This window comes from Mus caroli, unplaced genomic scaffold (assembly GCF_978045245.1).
Source record: "Mus caroli unplaced genomic scaffold, Mus_caroli_1 scaffold_14, whole genome shotgun sequence".
NCBI lineage: Eukaryota > Metazoa > Chordata > Mammalia > Rodentia > Muridae > Mus > Mus caroli.
The window spans coordinates 33,512,191-33,537,952 of NW_028227269.1; the positions used below are offsets into that span (position 1 = coordinate 33,512,191).

Consider the following 25,762-nt stretch of genomic DNA (forward strand, 5'->3'; position numbering starts at 1 on the left):
CTAAACATAAGTATCCCACTTTCATGAAAACTGTACAACTAAAATTAAAGACAGATAATAATAATAATAATAATAATAATAATAATAAATGATTTTAATAATACCTCAGTGTCTCCAACAGACTTGTCATCTAGACAAAAAGTAATAAAGAAACATCAAAATTAAATGTCATCATATCTGTGAGGGGAATACCCACACAGAAGCAGGGGGAGGGGAAATAGGGGGGTCCCAGGAGGGGGAAACTGGGAGAGGGGATAACATTTAAAGTGTAAATAAATAAAATATCCATTAAAAAAAGGAATAACAAGTTCCTTATCAAGTCAACACACTAGAGAGACACTTGTACATTAATGTGTACTGTTTCACAATTCACAGGAGCCCAGACATGGTGTCACTCTGACCACTCGTAATGATTGGCAGATTAGAGGATAGAGGATAAAGAAAATAAGATTAATGGAACAATGGAATTTTAAAAAGTCATAAAGTGAGATAAACTGTGCAATTTTGGGGAAAATGGGTATATCTGGAAATCATTACATTAATCGATATAAGCTAATTCAGAAAGATAACTCGTTTTTTCTCTCATATACACAACCTAGATTTAAAAGTGTGTGTGTGTGTGTGTGTGTGTGTATGTTGGTCATGAAGCTAGAGATTCATGAAAGGAAAGAAGGTACTTTAAGGTAGGGTCGAAAAAAGAAAGAGCTGGAGAAATGGATGGCTTAGCCATTAATGGTTAGATCTCAAGTATTACATTGAGAGTAATAAAATACATATGATGTAAAAGTGGAAGGAACTATTTCATAGAAGAAAAATAAACTTAAGTAGTGATTGATGGGGGCATGCCAGTGGGGGAGGGAGGGACCATGGTGAGCGCATTGTGGGAGGAGTCAAATGAGAACAACATGCAGTGACCTGGATGTAGGCAGATAGCACAACAGAGCCTATTACCTTGTACACTAAGTTTAAAGAGAAATATAAAACCAAACCAAAAAACAAACCAAAATAGCCATAACCAGAAGCAAGATGGATATAACAGTATCAAACTATTCAGAGAGCATATGTAAACGGAAGAGAATATACAATAAAAGTTTTAAATTATATATTAACATATATTGTACATATATAAACATGTGAAATATAAACATGTGAAAATTTTTGGAAATACCATTTATCAAGTGCAAATTAAAGCCTTATTCAGGCATTTTATTTATTTATTTATTTATTTATTTATTTTAAAGGTTTACTTATTTAATGTAAGTACACTGTAGCTGTCTTCAGACACCCAGAAGAGGGCATCAGATCTCATTAGGGATGGTTGTGAGCCACCATATGGTTGCTGGGATTTGAACTCAGTACCTTCGGAAGAGCAGTCAGTGCTCTAAACCGCTGAGCCATCTCTCCAGCCCTCAGGCATATTTGTAATTAGAGCATAACCCTAATTAAAGTCTGGATATGCCATAACATCCAGAATATGAGTCTATATTGAGTTGATACTAGTATATATGTAATAATAAAATATTGTCCATAAACTAAACCTATAGAAAGTGTAGTTAAAGAAAAATACTAAGGTTTTACTTCAAAGGATGATATTTTGTAGCCACCAAATTTGGGTTTTAAGCCTATTTTTAAGGGTGAGCAAAAATTTATAACATTTAAAAGTATGTCAGATATAAATATGAGTGAATTGTGTGGCAATAACCTTTTGGCATAATTTCACAAATAGTATATAAGACATGTAGAAAAATGAAAAACATTTTAATGTGATGCCTTGTTTGTGGGAAGCAAGCAGAGTTCTTTAGAAAAGAAAAGAATTCATTCTCATGACTCAGTTTTCCACTGATTATAGGGGAGGGACTTGGGTTTCTGAGGCAAATTTTTTATTTGCTGTTTTGTGCATTTTTTGAGATTAACCTCAGGGCAATTTGATATGCCACATGGAATGATACTCAAAATGTGGAATGAATCCTGACAGTCCCTAGAGTCAAAACTCTTTTCGTAACAGTGACATTACTTGATATTTTTCATTGTGCATCCATTTTTATTAATAGTGAAAGGCCACAGGGGGGTACAACTGTTGGTGTCCAAGCAGAACCAAAATGTGCCAGCTGTCACTGTATTCTCTGCTATGAATGCTTGCTATAAAAGGAAGACATACTTTGTAATAAAAACATCATTTTAGAAATGAAAGGTTTCCGTCTAGAATCTTTTTAAAGCACAATCACTGTTAAATCTCTGCCTGAGTGTATATTTGCTTCTAATATTCCCTGTAACACAATAGAAAATAAAGCTGAGCTGTATCAAGTGAAAAAAATGTTCTATGATCATGGAGTTCCGGGATTGACTCGGCTGTGAGCTGATCGGTCATCTTTTCAGCAGATGGGCACAAGTGCCATTTCAACATTGCTTTTACATGGAAAGATGGCCGACAGAACACTCTGATCATACAGAGCTGACATGACTGACATATGATGAAAGCCATCCTATATCTGAAAGGCAAGGATTGACAGTCCTTGTCTGGTAAAAATCCAAGCTTTCTAATGAAAATTGGAATTTTGGAAATATTCATCACTATCAGTCTAAATTTCTCAAAGTTTTTTTCTAACAAAATACATTTCTGATATTAAATATTACTAAATGATACTTGATATATTAATCTAGGAAATATAATATTCAAATATATGGTGGAATGAGTTGGCATTTGGAGGAGATATATAGCTTACAGAAATAATTTTTTTCAAATAAGTAGTTTTCAAAGTTACAGAAGAATTCATGAGTTTTTACCTACGAACCTATTCAGAGTCGTAAGCAGTCTTACGGCTTTTAATATCACAGAATATGAAAACTACACTAAAACCACAGTTTTTGGTACCACACTGCAGCTTTTGTTAATTATTTTCTAGCCTGGCGAGATGGCCCAGTTTGTAAAGGGCTTATCATGCAGACATAGGATCTAAATCTGTATCTTTAGGTTGCACATAAAAAGCCTGTCATGGTGATGTGTACCTGTAATACCTACACTGGGTCAGCACAGAAAGGCGGTCCCTGTGACATTTTAGCCAGCCAGTTAGATCATATTGGTGAGTACCAGGCTCTGTCTACAGAAATAAGGTGTAACACAATTGAGGAAGCTATCCCATATGGATCTCTGGCCCCCATACACATGCATGTACACCCTGATATATATTACATACACCTTGCAAATGTACATGAGCATATACACATTCATACAAAAATTCTTTTCTAGCCATCTGTGTATAAGATTTGTTTTTACACAAAAACAACACAAAAAAATATCACTAGAGATTTAAAGCAGAAGAAGTTTTGAAAACCGTTCTCTATACAGCCCTAAATATCATGTATTTCCCTGGGAAGTTTACTTTTATATACTCCACACAGTAAGGGCAAAAATAGGCCAAAGAAATGATTTTATCCAAATCCAGCCCAGTGAATTAATGAATTTACTGAGTTACTTGATGAACCAGCCTGCCTGCATCTTATAGAAAAGCCAACCAGCTTCATTTCTGTTTATGACTAAATCTGTTTCTCAAGGATTAGTTATGTCCCACCTATTACCTTAACTACAAATGGTTCTGAACTACCAGTTCCATGAAAAGACAACAATGCCTATGTTTCAAAAAATTATTATAACCACCTTTCAACCCTACCTTAATTTTAAAAGGATGTTATGGCTACTTGTTGTTATAACTACCTTATTATGACTACCCTACAGCTATGTTTTTGTCTCAGGGGGTCAATATCACTAATTTGTTATGCTCTGAATATGATTATTCTATATGTCTCACAAAAATGGAATGAGACAGAATTCAAGTATACTGAATAGATAGTAATGTTGGTTGTACAATAATATAAATGTGGTTTTTGGGAGGAGTTAATTCCACATTTTTAATTAATTAATTAACTAACTGCCCCAATACTGTCCTCACTCCTGGTCCCCTTTCACAGAGTTCCTCCTCACATCCTTCCTCACCTTTACCTCTGAGAGGTCAGTGCGCCTTCTCCACATATTCCCCTACTCTGGTACAATAAGTCTCTGCAGGATTAGGCACACCTTTCCTACTGAGGCTAGATAAGGCAGCCCTCTGCTACATATGTTCCAGAGACCTCAGACCAATCCATGTATGCTCTTTGGTTGGTGGTTCAGTCTCTGGGCATTCCCACGGCTCCAGGTTAGTTGTCAATGTTGGTCTTCCTGTGGAGGTGTCATCTCTTTGAGGGCCTTCAATCCTACCCCTCACTCTACCATAGGGGTTCCTGACTTCCATCCAATGTTTGCCTGTGGATAACTGAATCTGATGCAGTTAGATCTTGTGTAGAGCATCTCAAAGGGCTGCTTTGCTAGGCTCCTATCTGTACGCAGAACATAGCATCATTAATAGTGTGAGGAATTGCCCACTTGATGGGTCTCAAATTGAGCCCGTCACTGGTCAGCCAATCCTTCAATCTCTGCTCCATCTTTGTCCATGCATTTGTTTTAGACAAGACCAATTTGGGGTCAAATGCTTTTAGGTAGGTTGTTTTCCCCACCCTTCTACTTGGGGGTCCTGTCTGTCTACTGGAGGTGATCTCTTCAAATTCCATATAAATGTATTTAATATTATGAAAGTGTGTACTTAAACATCAGTAAAATGACAAGGTTTGTTATACGTATTTTAAAATAATGAAGAAAAACGTGCAGCAGTTAACAAAGACCGCTACAATTTCTACACCGGATACTCATGATTTAGGTTTCCTTGTTCACTACTATCCTTTGCAAATGATTTTAATGTTCATGTATATATGCTCCACGGAGGAAGGAGGCAGTTGTCCATCATCAGCTTTGCCTTTTGTGAGTCAGAACTTTATCACATGACCATTCACATCTCAAGGACAAGCTGGTAAATTGTTTAATCTGTCATGCTGTACTCCTATAGTGCTGGCAGACAAGGGAGAAAGGCATGTGAAATTAATGTTTCATCAGTGATTCCAAGTGTCTGCACATCAGTGGGTCAAGAAGACTCACTAATAATGGCTTTCCTTTGTGGAAGGAAAATCAATAGACACTGACTAGCCGTAGGAGCAATTACAGTACAGCTATACTTCCTCCTGAGTAAAATTATTAATAATAGATTCGACAGGGTGGCCAGAGGTGATACCAACCACAGGAACACAACCTGGTTGAGAAGTAAACAGCAAATGCAAAATTGTATTTGAAAAGGGAAACGCTGGTCCATGATACTCTCTGTGGACAAAATATTTTTAAGGTCAATAACCTAAATACAGATCAGCAGCCTTCACAGCTTCTGACTATCATGAGTGTGGTCCACAGTGTGTGGAGAAAAGGAAAGACAGGATGGTGCCATGTTTGCAAGCTAATCTCCACTGTATGGTGATGTGAAAACAGCATGCATTCTATCATGATTTGATCTTTGCATCGGCCTTTTAGACTAGGAATTATTTGGGTTTAATACTCTATTTCTATGCTGGATGCTGGATGGTGGAAGCAGATCATAGTACCCAAGCAGACCCACATCACGAGGGGAAACAATACTCTACATTATAATGTTCTGTATGGCTAAGCTATGATATTTAACACACTTTCAATTAGGCTACTTTAAACTTACAGAGGGTTTATTGAGGTGTAACCCTAATGGAAATAGGGAGCCCTGTGGTCATCAGAAGATAACCTGCAGATCCATTATCAGCCTTCATCATTTTCTGCTTAGCACAGCTGTCTGACCTGGCCCCACTGAAATAAACAATGAGCACAGTGATTCTCACTCCAAAGAAGTTGGATTCCAATGATTTTGCTCTTGGGTTTTGTTCCTTACTTTATTTGCAAGAGTTTTGGTCAGAGAGTTAATGCAAAATCATGTATGAAGGGATCTAACATCAGGATTTGCCTCTCTGAATTTGTCAAGCTGGCAGATACATCTTAGTGGGGTGTGGCTGTCCATCTCTCTAATCCCTGTACTTGAAAGGCTGTGGGAGATAATAAATCCTGTCTCAAAACAAACTCTTTAAATGCAAATATCTCCACAACTGTATTATCTAGTGCAAATAAATCATTTAGTGACTCTCATGGGATAGGACTGTAGATACTTTCCTATCTATTTTCTTTTCCAGATTACCCCCCAAAACACACACACACACAAACACACACACAATATTTATCTCTTTGATAGCCAATCTGCTTCCTGGGTCCTGGGACTACAGATTTGTGTATTAGTTTAAGCACACGACTTGTTCTTTTGAGTTAATATTATTGATACAAAAATTTTAGGAATTATTTTATAGTAGGAGGAAGAATTACAGCTTTTCCTAGGAATGGGGCAAAGATTAAATAAGAAATTTCAAATAGCTGGAAGGAGTAAGTAAATTTTATCTTCTTTCTTGGAAAGTAGGCACACACAGATGACTTGGCCTTCTACATTTTTGGTGGTATAAAATTTATGTACATGTAATATTTTATTGTATATTTTTTGTATCTGATTAAAATGTTTTTTGTTTAAGCGAAAATTTATTTAAGGCAGATGTGAAAATTCTTGGTGCATGTTCCCCCTGGTTTGGAGTTTGGTATCAGCTCCCAAACAAACCAAATACTTTCACAGATCTCTTAAATAGCCTACCAACTCTACACATTCCCCAAGCAATAGAATTTTCTGGGTTTGATTTTTCTAAAGCTCTACTTCCAAGTCTATTTCAAATCTTTAATGTGGAAAGGAAGGAATGAGAGAGAGAGAGAGAGAGAGAGAAAACCACCAGTTTTATGTGACTACTGTATGAGGCTGGAACAACAGATCTGCTTAGTCATGTCTTCATTAAACAAGCAACCCTGTAAAAGTGTACAGTGATCCACTAGGCAGTTGCCTTTCAGTAGAATTCTACTCCAGTGCTTTATCAATGAGTTCCTTAAGAAAGCTATAGAAGGGGCAAAGTATCCACACTTTGGTCTTTGTTCTTCTTGAGTTTCATGTGTTTTGCAAATTGTATCTTATATCTTGGGTATTCTAAGTTTCTGGGCTAATATCCACTTATCAGTGAGTACATACCATGTGAGTTCTTTTGTGATTGGGTTACCTCACTCAGGATGATGCCCTGCAGGTCCATCAATTTGCCTAGAAATTTCATAAATTCATTGTTTTTAATAGCTGAGTAGTAGTACTCCATTATGTAAATGTACCATATTTTCTGTATCCATTCCTCTGTTGAGGGGCATCTGGGTTCTTTTTAGCTTCTGGCTATTATAAATAAGACTGCTATGAACATAGTGGAGCATGTATCCTTCTTACCAGTTGGAACATCTTCTGGATATATGCCCAGGAGAGGTATTGCGAGATCCTCCGGTAGTACTATGTCCAATTTTCTGAGGAACCACCAGACTGATTTCCAGAGTGGTTGTACAAGCTTGCAATCCCACCAACAATGGAGGAGTGTTCCTCTTTCTCCACATCCTCGCCAGAATCTGCTGTCACCTGATTTTTGATTTTACCATCTGACTGGTGTGAGATGGAATCTCAGGGTTATTTTGATTTGCATTTCCCTGATGATTAAGGATGTTGAACATTTTTTCAGGTGCTTCTCTGCCATTTGGTATTCCTCAGGTGAGAATTCTTTGTTTAACTCTGAGCCCCATTTTTAATGGGGCTATTTGATTTTCTGGATTCTACCTTCTTGAGTTCTTTATATATATTGGATATTAGTCCCCTATCTGATTAAAACCCCATGGAAGTAGTTACAGAGACAAAGTTTGGAGCTGAGACAAAAGGATGGACCATCTAGAGACTGCCATATCAGGGATCCATCCCATAATCAGCCTCCAAACGCTGACACCATTGCAGACACTAGCAAGATTTTGCTGAAAGGACCCTGATATAGCTGTCTCTTGTGAGACTATTCTGGGGCCTAGCAAACACAGATGTGGATACTCATAGTCAGCTATTGGATGGATCACAGGGCCCCCAATGGAGGAGCTAGAGAAAGTACCCAAGGAGCTAAAGGGATCTGCAACCCATAGGTGGAACAACATTATGAACTAACCAGTACCCCCCGTAGCTCGTGTCTCTAGCTGCATATATATCAAAAGATGGCCTAGTCAGCCATCAGTGGAAAGAGAGGCTCATTGGACTTGCAAACTTTATATGCCTCAGTACAAGGGAACGCCAGGGCCAAGAAGTGGGAGTGGGTGGGTAGGGGCGTGAGGGGGGGAGGGTATGGGGGACTTTTGGGATAGCATTGGAAATGTAAATGAGGAAAATACCTAATAAAAAATTTTAAAAAAAGAAAGCTATAGAACAGTAGCTGCTCATGGGGAAACTTGCTTGTGTGAAATGCTGTGGCTGTTTTGGGAGAGGGGTGATCATGGATCTTTATTGAAACCCTTTGTGTGTCTTGATTCTGTCCTCACCTTTAAGAGTAATTGGATCAATTGTGTTGCAGTTTTTTGTTCTCATGAAATAATTGCTTTTCCACCTGAAACTTTGTTTCTTTTATGTACAACATATGAGTTTTATGAAGTTTATGCATCTCCCAATTACAATTCAACATCTACTTTGTTTAAGCATCAGCTCAAGGTATGTGCAACTGATAGATGTGAGTGTTTAACACAACTATGGGACTCACATTGAAAGAAGGGTGAGTAAGTGTAGAGCATGAAGTAATGACTCTTGTCCGAGGCCCGCCACCACCAGTACTTTATCTTTCTCAAATTGTCCTTGTTTGTTTTGTTTTGTTTTGTTTTGTTTTGTTTTGTTTTGTTTTGGTTTGGTTTGGTTTGGTTTGGTTTGGTTTGGTTTGGTTTGGTTTGGTTTTGGTTTTGGTTTCACATGAAAATGTTAGGACTTTGAGACAAAAATATATCTTTTTTTTAAATTCTAGAATTACATAAAATTTTGTGCATGTGTGCACTGCACAAATAAATGTAAAAATATTTAAAATAAATAAATCTGGTATGTCTAGTACATCAATATTGTGACTTCACGGAGCACTTGGCAGTTTACAATGCTATACCAAATGTGGCATTAGGTCATGCATTATCTCCTTAGGTCTGCCTTCTAGAGCATTTACTTATGGGGAACAGACGGTTCTATGATAAATTTTTCCAGTGAAAAAGAGAGCAAGATTGAAACTCTCAAAACCTCCTCTAGTGTTGCTGGTTAATATATAACCTCATAAATCTAAACTCGAAACATCCTTCATACTAATTAAAAAGTTTAGCAGATCTTGACACTCAAAACACACGTTACTCTATATATGGTAACATACATGTATTTTATAAATCATCTCATGGGGGTTGAAAAGATGACTCAGCTGTTAAGAGCACTGGCTTCTGTCTTCCACAGGACTCAAATTTGATTCTTAGAAGCTACACAGTGGCTTGTAGCAATCTATAAATCCAGTTCTAGGGGAATCTGATGCTCCCTTTTGGCTTCGGTGGGCACTAGGCACACAGGAAGTATACAGACATAAATGCAGGTAAAACACTCACATATATAAAATAAAATAAAATAAAATAAAATAAATCTCAGAAATCAGATTCCTTCTTTTTTTCATTAGACCAATATCAAAGAATAATTTTATCTATGGTCTTACCTGAAACATTTGTCACTCATTTCCACTGATACTATGAAGTCCCTCAGGTTTCATAAAGACACATTGATTTTGTGAGACACTGGTCTCCATCACTGTAATCAAGCCTTGTTTTCCTGGTTTTATAAGTGACAGCACTTCAGAGTATGGACTATGTCTTCAATGAACGACTTGCTAGTTGTTATCTGGACAGTGTCTATTTCATAGTTCCCAGCCAGGACTATAGTAACACTTTCCCTACAATGTATTCAACACAGACACTATCATCTTTCCTCCTTTTGAAATGTGCTTGCTATTCTAATTTCTGAGTTAAGTCTGAATGCTTTCCTTAGCCAAAAGGTTCCTAGGTTCTCCAGAATTGTTCTTTCTTTGCTATCAACTCATAAAGAAGCAAATATATCCATAAAAATAAACATGAAAGGCCACCCACCGTTTTCAATCCTTTCCATTTGTTAACATGCTTCTATGGGTTTCCATTATTTAGGCAATCAATACACACTAAGCACATTTTACTTCCTGAGCACTAAGGTAGATACTGTTAGCAGACATGTTTTATGTATGCTTTCTCCATGAATCAAAGTGCACATAGTTGATGAGACAGACATATTCCCGAGCCTTGTAGTGCTATTAAGTACTGGCAGTGAGGTTGGCACAGATGTGAGGATAATTCAGAGGAGAAAGACAACCACAAGGTAAACAGTTTAAAAATTGAAAATCACCATGAAGGGCAGAGGTCTGTATGGCCGTAATTAGGTATGTTAGGAAGCTAAGACTTTGTATATCCCTTATCCTTGGAAAGGTCAGACTGGTTTCCTTAACTTTGTGCTTCCTGGCATCAAAAGAGAACTGAGAACATCACACACACACACACACACACACACACACACACACACACACACACACACAGAGACAGAGACACAGAGACAGAGACAGAGAGACAGAGACAGAGACGGACAGAGACAAAGACAGAGAGACAGAGAGACAGAGTCAGAGACAGAGAGAAACAGACAGAGACAGAGACAGAGAGAGACAGAGATTTCACATCTATCATGCCCAACCTCTGTTAAGGGCTGCTTTTCCCCACCCATCCATTCACACTGTATATCACCACCTTGCAATAGTTTTCTCACACCTTAGACCTCTGCTATACTTACCGAAGACATTCACATTCCAACCCCTTTCCTTGGGTTTTCCTAGCCAATATCAATATTAATGTAGACATCAGTAAAGTTCCATCACAGATTTCTGATTCCAGTTTCAGGACCATCAAGCTACTCCCTACAGAAATACAAACACACTGACACACAGACACACCGACACACTGACACACACACACACACACACACACACACACACACACACACACAAACACACTATGTGCCGGGCCTTTCAGTGCCTTCTATTTTCTATTCTATATTCACAAACTCTTTGTAATACATTACTATGCACACATTTCTCTCAACCCAGCTTTCACTATGCCAATTTTTTTCCTTACTACATCAATGCCATATTCTTAAGGCTTACTTTCTATTTTCTATCCTATTTTGTCTTCACTTCTGAACTTACATATGCTTAAACTACAAGGCTTATCACTGCACCTCTACCAGCCTAGGTGAGCCTCCTGTAAGCCCTGCAAGAAATAGGAAGTTAATCTCAGTCCCAACTATCTCTTTGCTCTTACTCCGAAAGTGTTTGCACACTAACAGAGAAGGAACAAATTGGTGTGGGGTCCACACTCATGGTTTAGCTCCATCCTCAGGGTTACTGTCATATTCCATTTTTACAGATTCAACATAATTGTTTCACATGTTTACCAGTGTCCTCAGCTGTCATTACTAGCTCTTTTAATTATTACCTATGATGGAACCAATTCATAACAAAACAATGGTCACCCAATCAATGCTGTTTTGGTTCTTCACCTTCTCCAGCCTTCATGGATCTGGATGGATCTTTGGCAGTGCCATGTGGTTACAAAAGAAAGAGCAGCATTCACCTCTAATGATGGTCTACCGTAATTTCGTTCTTGTTCCTTTCTTGTGTTAGCTAGGGCTTCCTGAAGAAACAGAATTAATGGATGAAGGGAAGGAGAAGGGGAAAGAAGGAGAGAGGGAGAGGAGGGATTGCTTACTGAATCATAGAATGTGAAGTCTCAAGATCTACTAACCTGCAAGCTGGAGAACCACTAAAGCTGCTGGGTAGTGAGTCCAGATCTGAAGGTCTGAGAAGCAGGGGAGCTGATGATAAAATTTCCAGGTGGAGGTCAAAGAACTTCGAACTCTGGGGATTGGGAACATACTGAAGGAAGTGGGGGTGGTCCTGGGGTCTGCAGCAAGTGAACCAGGAGATCTGTGACTGCTGGAGGGAAGACAGAAACTTTTCTTAGGAGTGAAACTTTTCTCCTTCCTCTGTCTTTTCCTTCATGCAGTGGATATGGCTGCCCACATGGGCTGAGGGTGGACCTGCTTCATTTCCTTAACCTGCTGAAGGCGATACAAAAGTAAACCACCATGCAATGCCCCTATATCCTTACCCACCCAATGCACCAACTACCCTGTCTGCTCTGAACTGGCCCTTGGATTTTCAGCAAATTAACACATGTAAACTTTTCTACTAAAAAATGAGACCCCTTTCTGATTTTTCTGCTTTTAGTTATTTCTCTCCTCATCTTTTAAAGCCCAACTATCTGCCAACAAAATACCATGCCTCCAACCACCATTTTACCAATTACCAATTGTAAGATATCTCATATGTGTAAAAGAAAGTGAACGCAATACCATAAATAATTAAAATGTATCCACTGATCTGCTTATGAAACAAAGCATTGGCAATGTTTTTAAGATAACTTTATGAGCAGTTGTGGCACACACCTTTGATCCCAGCTCTTGGGAGGCAGAGGCAGGCGGATTTCTGAGTTTGAGGCCAGCCTGGTCTACAGAGTGAGTTCCAGAATAGCCAGGGCTATACAGAGAAACCCTGTGTAGAAACAAACAAACAAACAAAACAATTGTATCTAAAATAACGTTGTGTTCTAATTTTCAGTCCTCTCCATGCCCCAGATAAAAGTAATTGTGAGTTTAGCTTGCTTTTGTTTTCATCTAATTAATTATATTTAGTGTGTACATGTATGTGTGTGCATGTCATATAAGTGCAGGTAAGAGACAGCTTTGGATCCTTTGAAGCTTGAGTCACAGGTGACTGTGAGCTGCCTCCCATTGATGCTGTGAACTGAACTCAGGTCCCCGGGAAGGGAAGCAAATATTCTTAACCACTGAGTCATTTCTCCAGCCCTTGCTTTTCTTCTGTTACATTTGCCTAAACAGTCCATGAATTACTTCATATAACGTAGGTTTGCAAACTCCATTATACCATCAGAATTCTATGGTTTTGTTGGCTGTTATCCTGATCAAATGTGTGAAATATGCCTATGTTGATTCAGAACAGCTTTGGTTCATGATGTCATAAATAGATTGTACATCAATGTTGTTTCCAGAATGACTATTCTGAGCTCTATCTCCATTATCAAAATGCAAACATTTATTTTCTTCTATTGTTAACATTATTCTCGTTGGGAGGCATAAACAGTGTCTACCCCCTCCTCCTGTGGTCCCCATAGTAGACAAAGGTGTAAGTCTACGAAAGTTCACTCTGGAAAAAAAATGAACTTATCAAAGATACAGAGCTTTGGGTTAGGGGCTCTGGTCAGGAGCATGGTAATTTCAAAGCAGGAACACTGAAAGGACTATACACTGCATGGATGGCTCCCATAGCTGTGTAGATAGAGATTCATCCCCTCATCCTACCCTACCCGTATCATCTAGCCTTTACAAAGACCAAAAAACACCTACAGTGAGGAAAAACTTGGATACTCAGGCAAGGTAGCAGGTCCTTCCTCTAACCCTCTTCCCAAGAAGAAATCTCAACAAAGACTAATCTCATTGATCTTTGGTTAGCAAGCCCAGCCTGGCTCTTGAAGATTACTGTGGTGGTTTGGCTCTGTAGATATTTCTGAAGGCCAGTTTCACATTCTCAATAATATTATCATGTATTTTTCCTATGAAAAACCAGAACATGGGAATCATAGATTATATATTATTATGTTTTAAATTTTCATTAGTGATGAAATTAAGCATTATTTATTTTTTAGACATTTTCTCAATTCTGGTTCCCCCCTCTCAGATGACTCTAGCTTGTGTCACATTGACATAAAACTAGCGAACACAATTATTTTATGGTTTTACCATTATTTTATTAGATCATACATACATCTGTGGGTGCTGCAGCCCCTGAGTAGGGCCTAGGTGATGAGGGAGGTTCCCATACCACTCTAATAGTAGAGTACCCACGTCTGCTGGCATACCATGTGACACAAAACAGAGGATCCTAATAAACTAGTGGAACCTCAGAATGGGTCTGGAACGGGGAGGGTGCTGGTTCCCTGTCTTTATGGAAGTCCCCTCAGATGCTGGCAGCCTGACACCTCCCCAGAGCTCCAGTGGGATGGTTGGCTATTCCATAGCTCTTGTCGGTTCTCCTTGGTTCAAAGGCGACACCAACTGCAGTGCAATAATTAGATCTGCACCTCAGTACTGGTCTCTGGAGTCTGTTTTCTGGTTTGTGGTGACTCTTGTCTCCCTCAACCTCTCCTGACTCCTGCTTGCACATACATGGGGTTTTAAACCATTAACTAGCCTTTTGGTTTTATATGAGGGTAACTTAGTACTGTTCACGTGTGAATATATTGCTGGATTTCCTTTGACTTTTGGAACAGGACACCTGCACTACCCACTTATTTGATTCTGTCTTCTGAAATGGTTCTTTACACGTGACCAACATTGTTGGTATCTTTTCCTCCTGTTTTTTGGTCAGTTTAATCAATAGCTATAATTTTTGTCTGAAGAAGCAAATATGGCCATGTAGAGTGTCATTATTCCTTTATTTTCTGTTTTTCAAATGTTTGCAGTTTGTCTGTGCATTTTTTCCTTCACGTTTATTTTTCAATATTTTCAGTCGATTTCTTACACTTAGTTTTAATTAATTTTCAGCTTTTTCTGAAATGTTATAAATTTCATATAATAGTTCACCTTAATCCTACATGTCTTAATAGATAGGACTTTTCATAATTATTAGTTCTAAAAGTTTATATTCCTTTTTATTTCTGCTTTAATCTGTATATTATTTAAAGCACTATTCTCAGGTTGGTGAGACAAAAAGGATCAGTGTACCAGTAAGAGCGCTTGCTGCTGCATCTGAGTCCATGAGTTCAATCCCCAGGGGTAGGAGAGAGCAGATCATGACAGCTTGTCCTCTGGCCTTCACATGTTCACTGTGACATGTGTGTGATTCCCCCCAACACACAAACGCACACAAACACACACAGGCACATGCACACATACACACATACAAACACAATTAGTGTAAAACTATTTTTACACTAGTATGAAACAAGTGTGTCCTAACATATCTGAATGTATAAACTATTTCATGATCACTTATTATTGATTATTGAATTATTATTATTGTTATTTTAAACTTACTCTTGATATCACTGTAATTATTTATTTACTTATTTATTTATTCATTGTACGTTTGATGTTTGGTCTACATGTATGTCTGTGTGAAAATGTCAGCTCCTCGGGAACTGGAGGTACAGACAGTTCTGAGCTGCCAAGTCGGTGCTGGGAATTGAACTGGAGTCCTCTGTAAGGGCAGCCAATACTCTTAACCACTAAGCCATCTCTGCAGCCCCAAGACTGTAAGTCTCATCAACCCTTTAATGTTTGCTAAACTAATTTTGACAGCTACTGCATGGCTTGTGTACCTCTAAATAATAAAAAGAGCCATGTGTACTTGACAATAATGAGGTTGCTTATTGTTTCGTGCTTTCTCCTCTTTTGTTTTCTTGGCTTTCTGTGTGCGGGTGTTTTGACTGCATATATGTCTGTGCCACAAGCATGCCTGGTGCCCACCGAAGCCAGAAGAAGGTGTCAAAAACCCGAACTGAAGTTAGAGTGGTTGTGAGCCATCGGGTGGGTGATGGAAATTAAACCCAGGTACTGCAGAAGAGCAACCAGGGCTTTTCAGCCCTGAGCCATCTCTGCAGCCCTCTGTGGTTTATTCTTAAACTCTAATTATGATGGTCAAGTATACCGTTCATGTCCTTATAGTCCTTTACATTTTAGTGATTTCCCTCTGTTTTACCTATTTCAAATGTACTGATCATTACTTGAAAATTCTTTTGACATGCTTCTTTTTTATTATACAACTTAATGTATAGAATTCTAAATTAATGATATAATCAACTTGATTTTTGTCATGGTGTTTATCTGATGGTATAGACACATTCACTTTGTTCAATTTTTTTCCAAAGTTGTTTTGTGTCTTTGTATTTTTATGTATTTTAATTCATTTTTTTTCAATCTTTTGTAGTTTGGGCTCATGCTTAATGCAGGTTTATAGCTAACGTGCTCCTGTCTGTATCTCCTTCAAGGACTTCCGGCACACTTTAACTCTAAATGTGACTTACCCATGACTTAGATTCCAGTTCTGTTTCCCCAGCCTCCGTGGTTACTATCCTCTGTGATGACTCAAGAATCAACACCCAGGGAAGGAGTTACAGAGACAAAGTTCGTAGCTGTGATGAAAGGATGGACCATTTAGAGACTGCCGTATCCAGGGATCCATCCCATAATCAACTTCTAAACGCTGACACCATTGCATACACTAGCAAGATTTTGCTGAAAGGACCCAAATATAGCTGTCTCTTGTGAGACGATGCTGGGGCCTAGCAAACACAGGAGTGGATGTTCACAGTCAGCTATTGGATGTATCACAGGGCTCCCAATGGAGAAGCTAGAGTAAGTACCCAAGGAGCTAAAGGGATCTGCAACCCTATTGTTGGAACAACATGATGTACTAACTAGAACCCCGGAGCTCTTGTCTCTAGCTGCATATGTATCGAAAGATGGCCTAGTCAGCCATCAATGGAAAGAGAGGCCCATTGGACTTGCAAACTTTATATGCCCCAATATAGGGGAATGCCAGGGCCAAAAGAATGGGAATGGGTGGGTAGGGAAGTGGGGGGCGCTATGGGGGACTTTTGGGATAGTATTGGAAATGTAATTGAGGAAAATATGTAATAAAAATATAAAAAAAAAAAAAAGAATCAAATCCTCAGAAGGCATCCTCCACCTGCGTGCAGGGGGAGAAAGCAAGCCTTGCCCCTAAGCAACAGAGTCCCGCAAAGACAATAGCATGTCACTCCCTTCAATAGGTCACCTTGTATGACAAGGATGATGGATGTCATTCTAGAAACATCTGTAGAATTGAGGGACAGCGTCTGTCTTTGTTGGTCCCATTAGATAAGCATCATATTGCAGCAAGGTCCATGGAATAGAGTGGTTGTGCAGAACGAAAGTGAGCCTGCATCTAAAGCATTTCTAGAGCATCAAGGACATTAATTCTGCTAACAACTTGCATGACCCTGGAAACACAGCCTTCTTTGGTGCCCCCTACCCATGAAGGAAGGTAGGCTTTGTCCCTGGCTGAGACCTGGATCAGGAGCTAATCCCAGATATTTGTGGAGCTAATGCACATGTATTCTTCAGGTACTACATTTGTTACATGAAATGCCTTGTTACTTGTTGTTACATGGAAATGCAAATTAACAGACTGTCAGAACAGGCTTTATTTGTTTAAGTTTCCTGACATTTACAACTTTATTGGTTTATTCTTCATGACTTGCTGTATTTTTAAAGCTCCCTTTGGGAGGTCTTCTTTGGGCAATTTGCTTGTGTATGTTTAAGTTTTTATATCGTGTCTTCTGAAGCCCAGACTGGTCTCTAGGATGAGCCTGACTCTTGCCTCCACCTCACCTCTCAAGCACAGCACTTACTGGTGTGCATCACCTTACCCAGTATATGCAGTACTGGGGATCACCCAGTATATGCAGTACTGGGGATCCAGTACCAGGGACCAAGCACAAGGCTTATAGGCATGGTGGACAAGCTTTCTAATTAAGCTACCATTTAAAACCTCCATATAAACTTTCTTGGTTTTTAATTTTTTTCAACTAAAGGCAATTTTATACTTCTAATGACAGAGATAAATTTTGATCAGTTTCATTACTGTCTCTGACTTCAAACATTTTTGCTATTATTCAGCTATCATTTTGTTTCTTTGGAGGTAATTTTTTTCTCAATGTCTTTCTATATAAACAACCCCTCTTTGGCTCTCTTTTTCTCTCTCAAATATGTGTGTGTATATGATATGTATATATAATTTTTATATATAATTATACATGTATATATGCCTATATATGTATATATACATACAATTATAGAATTATTTATAAAATTATATCTGTATACATATAATATATAATTTTATAAATAAAAATTTATTTTAAAATACATTTTTCTATTTTGTTGTATAGTTTAGGGAAGGTGGATCTTTTTCACTGAGATTTGTACCATCTGGAATTTTTCTGAAATTTGCAGGTTTCCCAGATATTTGTCCTTTCCAGAATTATATTTCTACCATTTCTTTGGTATTTATTTGAGAAATTGTGATTTGACATATTTTAAACATCCTTCATGTTTCTCTGCTGCCTTTATAATTCTTATATTTTTCTGTGCTCTCTTGGCAGTTAGTTCAGATCTAGCTTGCAGCTTCTTCCCTCTTAGTGATGTCTAACAGGCTAAGCAGTACACATTTCACTACTAGATATACAGCTTACTTTTTACTTTTCATCAGAACGAGACAATCAGCTTCATAATCATGGCTTTCTTCTTCACACTTGGTTTTGTAAAAAAAAAATTTTATGTTTTTTTTTAATGTCAATTTATGACTGTGACCATTTTAATACCCAGGCTCTCTCTTGGTTTGTTGGTTGGTTGGTTGGTTGGTTGGTTTGCGTTGTTTTTTTTTTTTTTTTTTTTTTACCTTAAGTTCCCGAATCATGCTGGGAATTTATACAAGAAAATTCTTTGAAGTTTGACTTGACAGTTAATTCTTCTAGGGAAAAGTATTGTTTCTGTTTTCAGATAGGTAGTTAAGAAATTGTCAATCCCGGGGTTGCTGGTACCTGTTTGAGACTGTCCAGGCAGTGGGATGAGAGGAGCTTCACTAAGGGAAATGGCTCAGGCCATAATGAATGCTGACACATTGAACAGTAGAGTAGATGCAGGCTAGGAAATCCACGAGACTGATAGTTCACCTCTGACCAAGGCTGCAAGACTGACAACCATGAGCAAACCCAGGGTCCCAAAGCTGAAACTGCAGAACTGTAACATGCAAGGAGAGGACGGGGTGCTCATTGTCCTATCTTCTCCCTTTGTATTCTATCTAAGACCTCACCAGTACACACCTGCAAAGTGTGTGGACTTACTTCTCAGTTTCCTCTAGAAGTACCACATAGACACAGGCAGAAATGACGCTTTACCAGCTATGAGAGTGCATGTCAGTGCAGCCAAGTTAACTCTCAGAATGAACCAACCTGGACCTCATCACCCAGGGCTGCTAGACGAGATCCTGGGAGCTGGAGAGGGGGTTGGTTTGATTCTTCATTCAAGGCAGATTATATTGTTATTTTTCTAGTCCACGCTGTCACTGAAGGCATATCCAGGGCTTGTACCATTTGCGGAACTATCATTTCCTATGCCAAGATCGCAGCTGTAAGTCACAGGACCTAACAGAGGATATCAAAGCTCACCATTTTCTCAGCTAACTCCTCCCAGAGTTCTGTTTTTTTTTTTTTTTTTTTAAACTGGAAAAAAATTTCCACACAATGTATTCTGATCATGGTTTTCCCTCTCCCAACTCCTCCAAGGTCCTCTCCATTTCCTCCCCCATGCAACAGCAACATCATGCCCCCCCTTTCTCTCTCTCTCTCTCTCTCTCTCTCTCTCTCTCTCTCTCTCTCTCTCTCTCTAAAAAAAAAGCCAAATACTGTTTATGACTATTATAGCTTCTCTTTCCATCTCAGACATGCCCTAAAACCATTTTTTTTCCTTTTGCATCTTCTTTTAGGTTCTTTATAGCATGATAGAGTTTCAGGATATTTACTCTGCCAATATTGTCGGAAAAGGAAATCTCTGCCTCCTCTTCACCTTCCTGTCACCAAGCTTTGCCCTGAGCGGTTTACGGAATCGACTGTTGTTAAGGTCACCGCTGACATCATCACTTCTAAGTAAAGTAAATACTCATCAACTTTATTTTACCACTGAACTTTTCAAATTGTTGTCCATGTGCTTCGTGAGTCACCCTGGTGCCATGCAATACATGGCTACTCATGAACAAAACATCAACTTAGAATTCACAGCACTAGGGTGACCCTGGCTTGTCATTATCAGCTCTCAAAGTGTTAGTGTTAGAGTGCTTTTGACTCTAAAATATGCCTACCCAGTAATATTACAAAACCAAGGACAATTTCTAGGTTCTCTTTCTACCAATGAGGTGTTAAAGACATATTTAGTAACCTGGTTTATTGTAGTAGCTAGTTGCCCTTTCAAATCTGTTCTGATATTGATCTAATATTTTTAAAAAAGTACCATCCCAACCTTAGATAGTTTCTATTGCTTATAATTATCATTAGTCCACCCCTGATTCAGAGTTGATACATTTGCTTAGAATGACTAGTGAAGAAAGGGCTGGATGCCATGGTTAGTCTCTGCTTCCACTGCCAACATCAAGGTCAATCTTAGGAAATGGCTGAGGTGGAAGTGCTACCTGGCATTGCCAACCTGTGACTGTGGGCAACATGGGTCCCAGGATTGTTTTTTTTTAATTTTTAATTTTTTAATTATGTATTTTACTCAATTACATTTCCAATGCTATCCCAAAAGTCCCCCATACCCTCCCCCCAACTTCCCTACCCACCCATTCCCATTTTTTTTGGCCCTGGCGTTCCCCTGTACTGGGGCATATAAAGTTTGCAAGTCCAATGGGCCTCTCTTTCCAATGATGGCCGACTAGGCCATCTTCTGCCTCATATCAACTAGAGTCAAGAGCTCTGGGGTACTGGTTAGTTCATAATGTTGTTCCACCTATAGGGATGCAGATCCCTTTAGCTCCTTGGGAATTTTCTCTAGCTCCTCCATTGGGAGCCCTCTGATTCATCCAATAGCTGACTGTGAACATCCACTTCTGTGTTTGCTAAGCCCTGGCATAGTCTCACAAAAGACAGCTATATCTGGGTCCTTTCAGCAAAATCTTGCTAGTGTCTGCAATGGTGTCAGCGTTTGGAGGCTGATTATGGGATGGATCCCCGGATATGGCAGTCTCTAGATGGTCCATCCTTTCGTCACAGCTCCAAACTTTGTCTCTGTAACTCCTTCCGTGGGTGTTTTGTTCCCAATTCTAAGAAGGGGCACAGTGTCCACACTTTGGTCTTCATTCTTCTTGAGTTTCATGTGTTTAGCAAATTGTATCTTATATCTTGGGTATCCTAGGATTTGGGCTAATATCCACTTATCAGTGAGTACATATTGTGTAAGTTCCTTTGTGATTGTGTTACCTCACTCAGGATGATGCCCTCCAAGTCCATCCATTTGCCTAGGAATTTCATAAATTCATTGTTTTTAATAGCTGAGTAGTACTCCATTGTGTAAATGTACCACATTTCCTGTATCCATTCCTCTGTTGAGGGGCATCTGGGTTCTTTCCAGCTTCTGGCTATTATAAATAAGTCTGCTATGAACATAGTGGAGCATGTGTCCTTCTTATTGGTTGGGACATCTTCTGGATATATGCCCAGGAGAGGTATTGCTGGATCCTCTGGTAGTACTATGTCCAATTTTCTAAGGAACCACCAGACTGATTTCCAGAGTGGTTGTACAAGCTTGCAATCCCACCAACAATGGAGGAGTGTTCCTCTTTCTCCACATCCTCACCAGCATCTGCTGTCACCTGAATTTTTGATCTTAGCCATTCTGACTGGTGTGAGGTGGAATCTCAGGGTTATTTTGATTTGCATTTCCCTGATGATTAAGGATGTTGAACATTTTTTCAGGTGCTTCTCTGCCATTCGGTATTCCTCAGGTGAGAATTCTTTGTTCAGTTCGGGTCCCAGGATTGTTATGACAACCATTGTAGATCACAATGCCATGCCACAATGTTAAAGGGTGAAAACCCCTATACAGCTTTCCACCTATAATACCAGACCAAAATTTGACTTGAATTGCATTCCAGAGATAAGATACAGGATCACTGAGAACACTTCATCTATAGGTCTTGAAGAAGATACCTTACAGGGAAATCTAGGGGACCAAAATCATAGAATAGAAAGGACAATGGGGGGCTAGGCATGTGGTAGAAGGGGCAACAGCCTGGTGAGTCAGCCAGGCCTGTGTCTGCCTGCACTCCACCCAGCTGTGTCCTGCTGTGGGCCAGAATAATGTCTGTGTTATATGTCATCACTGAGGACCATGCAGATATCTGTTGTTTGTGCTGCTACCATATTGTCACTGAAGGCCATGCCTGGGTCTAAGGTCTACTGCAGTCAGAGTCTGTGTTGATGTTTGCAGTCTGAGTTACCACCAAAAGCCATGCAGATGTCTATTGACTATGCTGCCACCTGAAGCAATGTTGATGTCTAGGGATGTGGTGCCACCAGTGGACATATTGATCAGAGTGGCCTGTGCTGCCTCCTGAGGCTATGGTAATGCCCAGGTCCAAGTTTAAAATGAAGGCCACAAGGATGCTCATGGTCTGTGCTGCAACCTGAAACCACATCAAGGTCTATAAGCTGTGTTGCTACCAGGGACCATATTGATGTTGTTGGCCTGTGGTGCCACCTTAGGCTATGTTGATGTTCATGATGCAGGCAGTTTCTGAGGGTCTTGTCTGTGGGCCTACTGCAGCAAGGGGCTGTGTTTCTGGTCTTTATTGTTGCCAGGAAGCCTGTGGAACTCAGGATCCATGCTCCTGATGATTGTGAAGAGCAAGTAAGCTACTTTTGCTTGATGTGGATGACTACAGATGCACAGTTGAGAGGGAGGGACATGGAAGGTGTTTGTGACAACCCCTACTCCCACCCCAACCCACCAACCCCCCAAATAACAGGCTAGGCAATAAGTCACCCACGAGAACTCTTAAAATATGTGATATGGACACTGAAGTGTCACTCTCTTTAACTGATGGCTTCTGGCAGAGGTGTGGAAGGGGAAGGCAGAGGTGTGGAAGGGGAAGGACTCAGTTCTATTTAAGGGGCAGGCCACTTAGAGTTTGGCCATGCTTTGGTGAGTGTATAGACAACATAAAGTAGACTTCAGTTTTTTGTTTGTTTGTTTTATTTTTTCCTTTTTATTATCTTTATATTTTACCTTTTTTTTTGATGGGAGGAAGTCACAAGGGGAGCAGACATGGAAGGACTGGGAAGGAATTGGGATTGGGATGAATGCTGTGAAACTCTCAGAGACTCAATAATAATGCTATGTGGGGTGGGGGAAGTCAGCAGCCCTGGTGGAAGAAAGGGGAAAAAAAGTACAATGGTTGTTCCCAGGGGACAATATTGGGAAGATATTAATCAGAAAGTAGAAATTTTCAGATATATAGAATGCTTGAGATTTTGAATTATAATGTACAGCATATTGACTATAGTCAATATTGTATTGAGTGCCTGAAAATTGCTGAGAGAGAACATAGGTATTCACGCACACATGTTCACACACACACACACACACACACATGCACGCATGCATGCACATGCATCCCTGCTCTTCTAAAATATACAGTTTTCTTTACTAACTTGAAAAATGGAACAGACAGGTTGGTGCTCCTCTGAATATCCCTATGAGAAATGCCTCTCTCCGTCTGATTGTTCAATGCCTTTTGAAATAAAATGTATGACTAAAGGTGTTCAACTGATGCTTGAATGAGGTGGCTCCCCACCTGAGCTTGAGGAAGCAATATCAATGAGCACGGCCTTAGAAGGTGTCTTAGTCAGGGTTTCTATTCCTGCACAAACATCATGGCCAAGAAGCAAGTTGGGGAGGAAAGGGTTTATTCAGCTTACACTTCCATACTGCTGTTCATCACCAAAGGAAGTCAGGACTGGAACTCAAGCAGGTCAGAAAGCAGGAGCTGATGCAGAGGCCATGGAGGGATGTTCTTTACTGGCTTGCCTCCCCTGGCTTGCTCAGCCTGCTCTCTTATAGAACCAAGACTACCAGCCCAGAGATGGTCCCACCCACAAGGGGCCTTTCCCCCTTGATCACTAATTGAGAAAATGCCTTACAGTTGGATCTCATGGAGGCATTTCCTCAACTGAAGCTCCTTTCTCTGTGATAACTCCAGCTGTGTCAAGTTGACACACAAAACCAGCCAGTACAGAAGGTTAAGACGTGGAGTCAGCAGTTGACCTGGAACTCGGATGAGTGAAAGGGAGACTTCCAGTTCTTCTGTCCTCCTCTGCTCCTATTCCCAGACTTTTCCATCACTTCCTTATTCTGTATGTCCTTGGAGAATTGCTCTTTCCACGGTGTGTGTTGTCCTTCATCATCTCTTCTTCTGCCACCTGCTCTGTATGAGGTGCTTGGCCTCAGGTAGCTAAAAGAGTTGATGCTCGAACACGTGTGTGATGAGCTCTGATGACCGTCTAAGTTTAAAGAGTTTAAGCATCTTTAAAAGACCTACCAGGCAACATTATCGAAGCTCTTTTCTGACACATCGGTTATGAATTCTCATTCTGTCAGCATTCAGCATATTCTCTCACAAGATTCTGATTTCCTTACACCTCTGTAAAACAAAGTAGACACGGCCACAAAATGACCTATATAGATTAATCATCAGCTGTAATTCTGCCTACAGCTTGGGTCATTGCTGACGTAAAAGATGCCCCATTCAACTCTGAAAAAGGAAGTTTAGAAAAGGCTTTGTCACTTTGAAACTCCTCTTTGCTCAAGGCTTCAGCCTAGCTTTGCCTTCACAGCTATGGTCTTCCTAACAAGCATTTAAAGAGCCTCATTTTAACAGCATACTGAAACATTCATAATCACAAAGTTCAGGTGACTAGAATTGCAATAGGGAAACTCAAAGCAATAATGTATATAGAAAGCAATAATACATCTCTGAGGAATAGAGACATGAATAGGAATAAAACTGAGCCCACTTCAGACATGATGCCATATGGTGGCACCCTTGTCACTCTATTACCACAGTCAAAACACGAATACCAGTTATTATTTTCCAGTTGGTGAAGAAATAACATTCTAATAGTCCACCGTGAACTTTGTACAACAAGCATTATGCTGCTCACAACTCTAGCCAGACTGGAGGAAATAGGGAAGGGATGTTTCTATTAGTATTGATGTGCCTTACATTTAGGTAAAAGTTAAATGAAATAAACTCATTGACTACTCAACCTACTCATGAGAGACAGAAGTGGGAAAATGTTACACATAGTGAGAAAGGAGAGAAAAAAGTTGAGGTATTGGTGGCAAGGTAGGAGTAGGGGGTGAGGACACAAGAAGCCAACTCAACAAACTTTCTCTCATTGTGGAATAAAATAAGAGGGAAATATATCTCAGCAGGCCTGAGGAGCAGTCTTTTTATAGCCAGCTGGGAGGATGTCTTTAGGATTTCCAAGTGTTTAGATATTTTCAGCATTAATCTCTTTAGCACCTGGGGTAACAGGAAGGGTGTGTGTGGTTCCACTATCAGCAGCCTTGGAAAGGAAGCTGCTGTGTGCCTTGGGACTGCTGATTGTTTCCCATTTTAAAGATAGGCAGAATTCAGTAACCTTTCTACTTGGGCTTTACTTGAACCCCATGCAAGATCAAAATAATGGACTCGGAGTGTTTGATGATGTTTTTATTTTAAAAGCATTGCTCTCTTTTTCTCTAAACAGTAAGTAGGAGAGGTGTGCCTTACAATGATGCAGTTATTTTTTTTCTCACAGATTTGTATTTACCCAATCATTTTAAAAAATGGAATAATTGCAGTGGAATGATTGTCATTTTAGGTAAGGTTATATCTTAAGGTCTACTTTAAGAGGTAATGACCCACATCATAAATATTGCATATATGGGAGACAGAAAATTTGACCATGGGGTATGTCACATTTACTGGCTGAGATGGTGTTGACTTAGAAATTCTTATTTGTTTCTCAGGCTTTTGGCTGTTGTTTGGTGTGTGCCTGTGTATATTATGCAGGAGGAGAGAGGGAACAAGGGAACAG

At 39.6% G+C, this 25,762-nt stretch overlaps 1 long non-coding RNA gene across 2 annotated transcripts in view; it reads left to right on the top strand.

The window, feature by feature from the left end:
• LOC110306965 (uncharacterized) overlaps positions 1–25,762 on the top strand; it is a 181,699-nt gene that overhangs the window by 102,534 nt on the left and 53,403 nt on the right. Inside the window, exons 4-5 of one of the 2 annotated variants that reach the window (XR_015045213.1) lie at positions 15,216–15,340; positions 16,144–16,419. The exons of the other annotated variant lie outside the window; for it this stretch is intronic. This is a non-coding gene — a long non-coding RNA (uncharacterized LOC110306965). Of the gene's footprint in view, positions 1–15,215; positions 15,341–16,143; positions 16,420–25,762 lie in introns of those variants that run through there. 2 annotated transcript variants of the gene reach the window in all.